Source organism: Nylanderia fulva, unplaced genomic scaffold (genome assembly GCF_048542155.1).
Source record: "Nylanderia fulva isolate GAGA-0341 unplaced genomic scaffold, ASM4854215v1 Scaffold458, whole genome shotgun sequence".
NCBI lineage: Eukaryota > Metazoa > Arthropoda > Insecta > Hymenoptera > Formicidae > Nylanderia > Nylanderia fulva.
The window spans coordinates 1-7,460 of NW_028190541.1; positions in this window are offsets into that span (position 1 = coordinate 1).

Below are 7,460 nucleotides of genomic sequence, written 5' to 3' on the forward strand. Positions count from 1 at the left end.
AATTTCTCGCTCGCCCGGCGAAAGCAACACGCCGCGAACGGACTTGGAAGAATTTCTCGCTCGCCCGGCGAAAGCAACACGCCGCGAACGGACTTGGATGAATTTCTCGCTCGCCCGGCGAAAGCAACACGCCGCGAACGGAACTTGGAAGAATTTCTCGCTCGCCCGGCCGAAAGCAACACGCCGCGAACGGACTTGGAAGAATTTCTCGCTCGCCCGGCGAAAAGCAACACGCCGCGAGCGAACTTGGAGAATTTGTCGCTCGCCCGGCGAAAGCAACACGCCGCGAACGGACTTGGAAGAATTGTCGCTCGCCCGGCGAAAGCAACACGCCGCGAACGGACTTGGAAGAATTTGTCGCTCGCCCGGCGAAAGCAACACGCCGCGAACGGACTTGGAAGAATTTCTCGCTCGCCCGGCGAAAGCAACACGCCGCGAACGGACTTGGAGAATTTCTCGCTCGCCCGGCGAAAGCAAACACGCCGCGAACGGACTTGGAAGAATTTCTCGCTCGCCCGGCGAAAGCAACACGCCGCGAACGGACTTGGATGAATTTCTCGCTCGCCCGGCGAAAGCAACGAAGCAACCGCCGCGAACGGACTGGGAAGAATTGTCGCTCGCCCGGCGAAAGCAACACGCCGCGAACGGACTTGGAAAAGCGCTTGTGCGAGCCGGATGGTGTCGCCCGCCAACGAAAGCAACACGCCGCGATCGGACTTGGGTTTGTACGCCGGCGAAGCGACACGCCCGCACGGATGGAATTGTCGCCGCCGGCGAAAGCAAACACGCCGCGAACGGACTTGGAAGAATTTTCGCTCGCCCGCGAAAGCACGCCGGAAGTTGAGATTCTCGCTCGCCCGCGAAGCACCCGCGAACGGACTTGGAGAATTTCGCTCGCCCGGCGAAAGCAACACGCCGCGAACGGACTTGGAAGAATTTCTCGCTCGCCCGGCGAAGCACACGCCGCGAACGACTGGAAATTTGCCGCCCGCGGCAAAGCCGCGCGACTTGGAGAATTTCGCTCGCCCGCGAAGCAAACGCCGCGAACGACTGGAGAATTCGCCGCGGCGAAGAACCGCCCGACGGAACTGGAAGAATTTTCGCCGCCGGCGAAAGCAACACCCGCGAACGGACTTGAGAATTTCGCTCGCCCGCAAAGCACACGCCGCGCGACTTGGAAGATTCGCTCCCGGCGAAACACAGCCGCGAACGGATTGGAAATTCCGCTCGCCCGGAAGCAACCGCGACGGACTTGGATGAATTCCGCGCCCGCGAAGAACACGCCGCGAACGGAATGGAAGAATTGTCGCTCGCCGGCGAAAGCAACACGCCGCGAGCGAACTTGCCGAAAAAAGCGGCTTGGCGGACCGGAGGTGTCGCACCGCCAACGAAAAGCAAACACGCCGCGATCTCTGACTTGGGTTACGGGCGGCGTGCGTGCCGCCGGAGGTGTCGCCCGCTAATTCAAGGAAAACACGCCGCTAAGGGCCTGGAAAATTTTCGCGCTCGCCGGGCGAGAGCAAACGCCGCCGCGAGAGAACTTGCGACTGTTCCCGAGTTAGCGCTTGTACGCTCACGAGCGATGTTCAATGAGATTAATTAAATGAGGACGCATCGGAAAGTTTCTTCGTGCACAATCAATCCGGCTTTGCTTATAGGCATCCTGCCTGCATCGTGCCACCGTACGGTACGTAGCATCTGAAAAATTGTGCAACTCAGACGATGTGGGTAACCGGGAATTAGCAGATATCTTAATAATCGTGTTCGCGCGGTCGTGGGAGCGTCGAAAAGTACGGAAACCTTTGTCCGAAACGTATTCCGTATCGTAGCATTATCTCCTCGTAGCGGCGCTACTCGCCGTCAAGTGCCCCGGAGGTACCGCCGGCGGGCGACGGAACTTGGTGAACTCATTCGGTCGTCAGGAGGTGTCGCCCGTCCAGGACTGGTGCCGTCCTTCCCCTAAGTTGACGCCGGGCCCGTTAGTGGTGCCGCACGTATAATCACGCCCCCGTAACGAGCCGTCTCAGTTGCCGGCGCGGTGATTTCGCATCGGGCGAGTGTTCCGTACCGTAATCGCGTCACCGCAGATTGACACGTGTTGCGTATCATCCGTAAAATTCGAAAAAAAAAATATATGTCTCCGGACACGTGGATTGATAGCCACGTGTCGAGTTAGTACATGAACAGCGCCCCTCATTGTCGAGGAGCGCCGACCCCGAAATAGTACGTAACTTTTGTCCGAAACGTTTTTACGTAGCTCTCTCGTTGCTGGCCGCCGTTAACTGTCGGCGTTAAGTGTGACGGATCTTTCCTCGAGGGGGGTTACCGCCGGCGGTCGCTGATTCGAGAGATCATCGGTCGTCCGAAGGTCGCCGCTCGTCCAGGAGGTGATCGCCAGGTAGGGCCGTGGTTCCCGGAGGGTGTCGCCGGTCCGGAGGTGTGTCCGCCGGCGGCCGTGGTTCCCGGAGGTGTCGACGGCCTGGAAGTGCCGCCGCCTGGAGTGCCCGCACGGCACCGGATGGTGCCGCCGGTCGAGCCGTGTTCCGGACGGTGTCGCCCGGACGAGGGGTGCCGCCGAACCAGGAGGTTGTCGCCGTCGGCCGTGGTTCCCGGAGGGTGTCGCCAGCACGGAGGTGCCAGCCCGGCCCGGAGGTGCCGCGAGTCGGGCCGTTTGTTTCGGAGGTGTCGCCCGGCCCGGATGGTGCCGCCCGGCCCGGAGGTGCCGCCCGGCCCGGAGGTACCGTCGGTGCTTATACCTTATTGTCCCGGCATTTCGTTTGTTTCCTTCTTAATTAATTGCTAATTATCGTTGTTTGACATTCGCCATACGTATCGTGATAATATTTTATCGTACAATAGGACTTTTCGATCGTTCGCTCTCCGCGACAATGTCTCGATTGAACGCGCCTTTCGGCGCTCGCGCTCGCATACGGCCGTGCGTAGGACCGTGCGTCGCCGACCGCCTGGCCGGCCGGTTGGGTACTATAAGAGATACGTCGCGCTCGGCGCGTCGAACGAGTCGAGCGAGTCCGGACGAGTCGTAAACGTACTTTCTCGAGTCTCTCGCCACTCCGGCGTGTTTCGACCGCTCTCCGTACCGTCGCCGACCGCTTGGCCGGTCGGTTGGGTACTATAAGAGGTAGGAGAGATTAATATTGTACGTGTCGCGCTCTCGACGTTGACAAACGAAGAATCGCCCGAACGGGTCGAGAACGGATTTTGTCGAGTCGCGACTCTGACACGGAGAGAACATTTATATAAAATGTTTGATTTGGAAACCACGAATATATAAAATAATATACGATCGTCGCAGAACGCGCCGCCGCCAAGTCTTCTCATGCTTGGAGGTTGCGTGTCTCGCGAGAACGTACGTTCGACTCTCGCGTCGTCTCGTATTCCTCTTCGCCGGGGATTACGGTGCGGCTCTTCTCGTTCGTCGCCGAACGCGCGCAAAATTAACGCACACTTATTTATTACGAGCACAGCATTGCCACGAGTCGGTGTCGCAAGACCGAATGGCTCTTATGTGGCGCGCACCGCCTCTAGTGTGTGGCCGCGCGGTTCCCTCTCGTTTCGTACGCAGCAGCGGAATCGTCGCGCTTACCGAGCATCTACTCCACGGATACGAGTTTTGCGGGAAGAGTTGCTTCTTCCCGCTCGCTTTAGTACGCCGTAGCGAAATCTTATTGCTGGTCGTGTGGCGGTTAAACGCGTACGAACCAGACAGAACAGTCCTCGACGTCTAAGCATCGCCATCGTCGATCTAGCGTCAGGGTGAATCGCGCGGTCTCTCTCGAGACCGCGCATCATAACATTTGGGAGAATAAGACACGAGTATTTTGATCTTTGTGGATTTTTGAACGAGAGGAGGAGGAAGAAGAGGAGAGGCGGCGGCGTCGGGGGGTTTACCTACTCGCCTCCGTCGTTCTCTCGTACGCTTTACATAATAGCGTTAAACACAGCAGAGTTTCGCCGACCGGATGGCAAAGACCGGGGCAATTAAAATGGGGCACATACGAGGGAGAGTCGCGCGCGGCGTCGGTAGTTTCGGCATCGAAACGCGCGCGCGCTGCGACAAAGGCTAGAGACGAGTCTTCGGGCTGTCGCGAGTTCACTCCCTTGCGAGTAACCGAAAACGAAGCTCATGGTTGATCCTGCCAGTAGTCATTATGCTGTTCAAAAGTTTAAATGTAATTTATTTAATTACATTTTTATTTTTTAAATAATAATATATACGTTCCAAAAAAATATAAGCCCATATTATTATATATGTACGTGTGTGTGGGTGTATAACTATCAATTTAATAAACATTCACGTTAAATCACATTATTTAAGTCAGATTTAATAACTATATCACTAAACATATAAATTAATACTTATTAAGAATCAGTTGGGAAAAGTAATTTTTTTAAATTCTAGTATCCATTTTATATCAAACCAAAATTATGAAAAAAAATGATACAATGTTAGAAAAACTTAAATGTGAATAACTTTTTTAAATATAGGCATTAATAAAATAAACATAGATGATTGTTAATTTTTTATGCTACAGTCCGCATAAAAGTACTAAAATGCTTAGAACTTTAAATACTTGTAATATTAAACTGTATATATTATTATAATTTTCTCGTTTATTACTATATTAAAAAAAAATATTTAATAATACTTGATTGCACTGACACTAGCATATGTATTTAATACATTGTAACAATTTTAAATAATAAAATATCAGATTAATACTGTGTATGAAAATTAATACATTCAAAGTAAAAAAAAGTACATATGCCAAAAAATAAACTCTCTAAAATCATAAATAAACCGTAATAAGAATAAACTGTGCAATAAACGTAATATAAAACGTTCAAATCTTTATTTATTATATATTAAAATTATTTATTAATAACATGTCCTTTTCTTGTTTAGATCTCCCTCATTCTTAGATCTCTTCTTTTGTTATTCTTTTTCCTAATAAAAGGAAATATGTGATTGTTATAATAGGTGCAAGAAGTTCAATTCCTGATAAATATTCTATACAACAAAAATAACAATACGTTCGTAAATGTTGTATTTAATTAAAAAAAACCTTAATACACGCAATAATGAAACAGATAGTGCATGTGCACTATCTTTAAAAGCAGTTTCTTATAAAACTAAAAAGTGGGAGATTAAGATGATAAAATAGTTTAAATTGAGGTTAATATATATAACTTACAAATCTCGGTTCAATTATGATCTCTGAATTGGCTTAAACATTAGCCCATCTTGCAATTATACTCCTCAACTTCCTTATTTGTTAAATGGTCTGAAGTTCGCGCAGCATTAACAACAAGTTTAAACAGATATGTGTGGTTATAGATTATATAAAAAATTTAAAGCGACTTAATTTTTTATATATTTTATATATATATACTATATGTATATAGTAATATACTATTCAAAAGTATTTCTATTATTCCTATGCATTACAATTATGAATAATGATATAGAGTTCTAATAGCATATTCATCCAATAAACCTGCATAGAATGCTATATATAAAGCTGGTCCAAATATGTAATAAAAAACATTCTGTGATTAAATATTTAATACTACGATTGATACATTGTAATGAGAAGATTTTTAAGGCATTTTCAATTTCGCAACCAGCCCAACTATATTCCATTGCTAATTTATTTGTTAAAATATGTGTAATCATGTACGAACATCACATATGATGATTCCTTGACCTCCTAAAAAGCTTCCATGTCTTGTCTTAAAAATATAAAATAATTTATTAAGAGGAGGTATGATCTAAAAAAAATATCAAAATAATAAACATTTGTTTTCTCTTATAAAAAAAGTTAACATTACTTTTCTTTTAACTTCTTTAAAATTATTTAACATTATATAATAAATAATATGTCCAAAATATTGCTTTTTATAAGACATTTCAATAAATGTTTCTAATAGTAAGTATAAAATGATAATATTTTGTATATAACCATTTTCGTCGCAACCCATTTGTTTTTTAATTGATTATCAATTCTCTGTAATTTTCTACGGTATCTGCTGGCAAATCGAAATCATAATGTTCATTTTTTTTTAAATCCGTTCCTCATTTTTTCTTATGGATTATCCAACTTTATTAAACGTCATCATTGTTGTAAGATTTATCATATGCATTTAGTTTCCTGATAATTAATTATGAAAATCATGCAAAATTAATTGACCCACATATTATTGTATATTTACTCTTGTCAGATGATATAAAATAATATACGAATTTATATACCATTTTACATATATTGTTTACAGTGATTAAATAAAAAAAGTTAAAAACTTTACTAATATATATATATAATATAGGGCAAGTTTGACAAAAATTTAAAATTATAACAGATAATATTTTTACCTACATCAATCTCAGATTGACAAGTATCGATGTAGATATTGTATCTGAATTTTGTGGAACACAGGCTCATCTTTATTGCTGTTCGATGTTCTTGTGAACTATAGATTTATATCTGTAAAGAACCTGCAGACTTTTTAGGACGAATATTAATTATTTTTTCATTACTAATTGGTATCGGCTTAGTTATTGTTTATTAAATTTTTTATCAGTGGTTTTTTTATTTATAAGTCATTTGCTTTTATTTAAATCGTTTGATATATTATTAGATAGAAGCTTCATTAAATCATTGCTTGTGTCAGTCTATCTGAATTATCAGAAGGAACTTGAAAATTTTTTTTACTCGATTCATTTCTTATCACTTGTATTAATGTGTCTTTTATTCACAGATTTGCTCTTATTATTTGTTAAGCTTTGGTGTATTAGGAAAAATTATCTAACTCTTAAATCTTGCGAGTTTTTAATGTATTGATGCTTGTTTTTGGGGTTTCGCCTTGATCAGAATTTATCAGGAGATGAACCTGATTTTTTTGCTCGTTGATATCTCGTTTTTTGAGTATTTTTATCATCACCATCCTATAATAGATCAGGGGCAGCGAAGGGAAGTTGGGCAGAGCGGAGCAGAGGGAGCGAAAAGGAGAAATGGGGGGAAGAGGAAAAAGGAGGAGGGGGGGCGTAAGAGGGGAGAAGACAAAGGAGCAACGGGGAAAAGGGAAAGTGTAAGAGAGGACGTGGGCAGACAGATAGATTATAATTTTAATTTATATATTTTGATAAAAAAATAAAATAAATTTTTTCTATTTACTAACCGCTGCTACCAAACAATACGGATTATTTATATAATTGCCAATCATAGAAGGAAATATTCTTTCATAATTGCTTTATTTATGTAATTTGATGTGTATATGATGGCCATTTACACTTCCTTTATTTTCAGTTAACCATTCAGAAGGAACCAATTTGTAAACCCTCTTCGACTCCACAATATTATACGCCATATCAAACTGAAATAAAAATGGATCAGCATTGAATTGAAAGTATAAATAATCTATGATGTACAATTAAATATGAT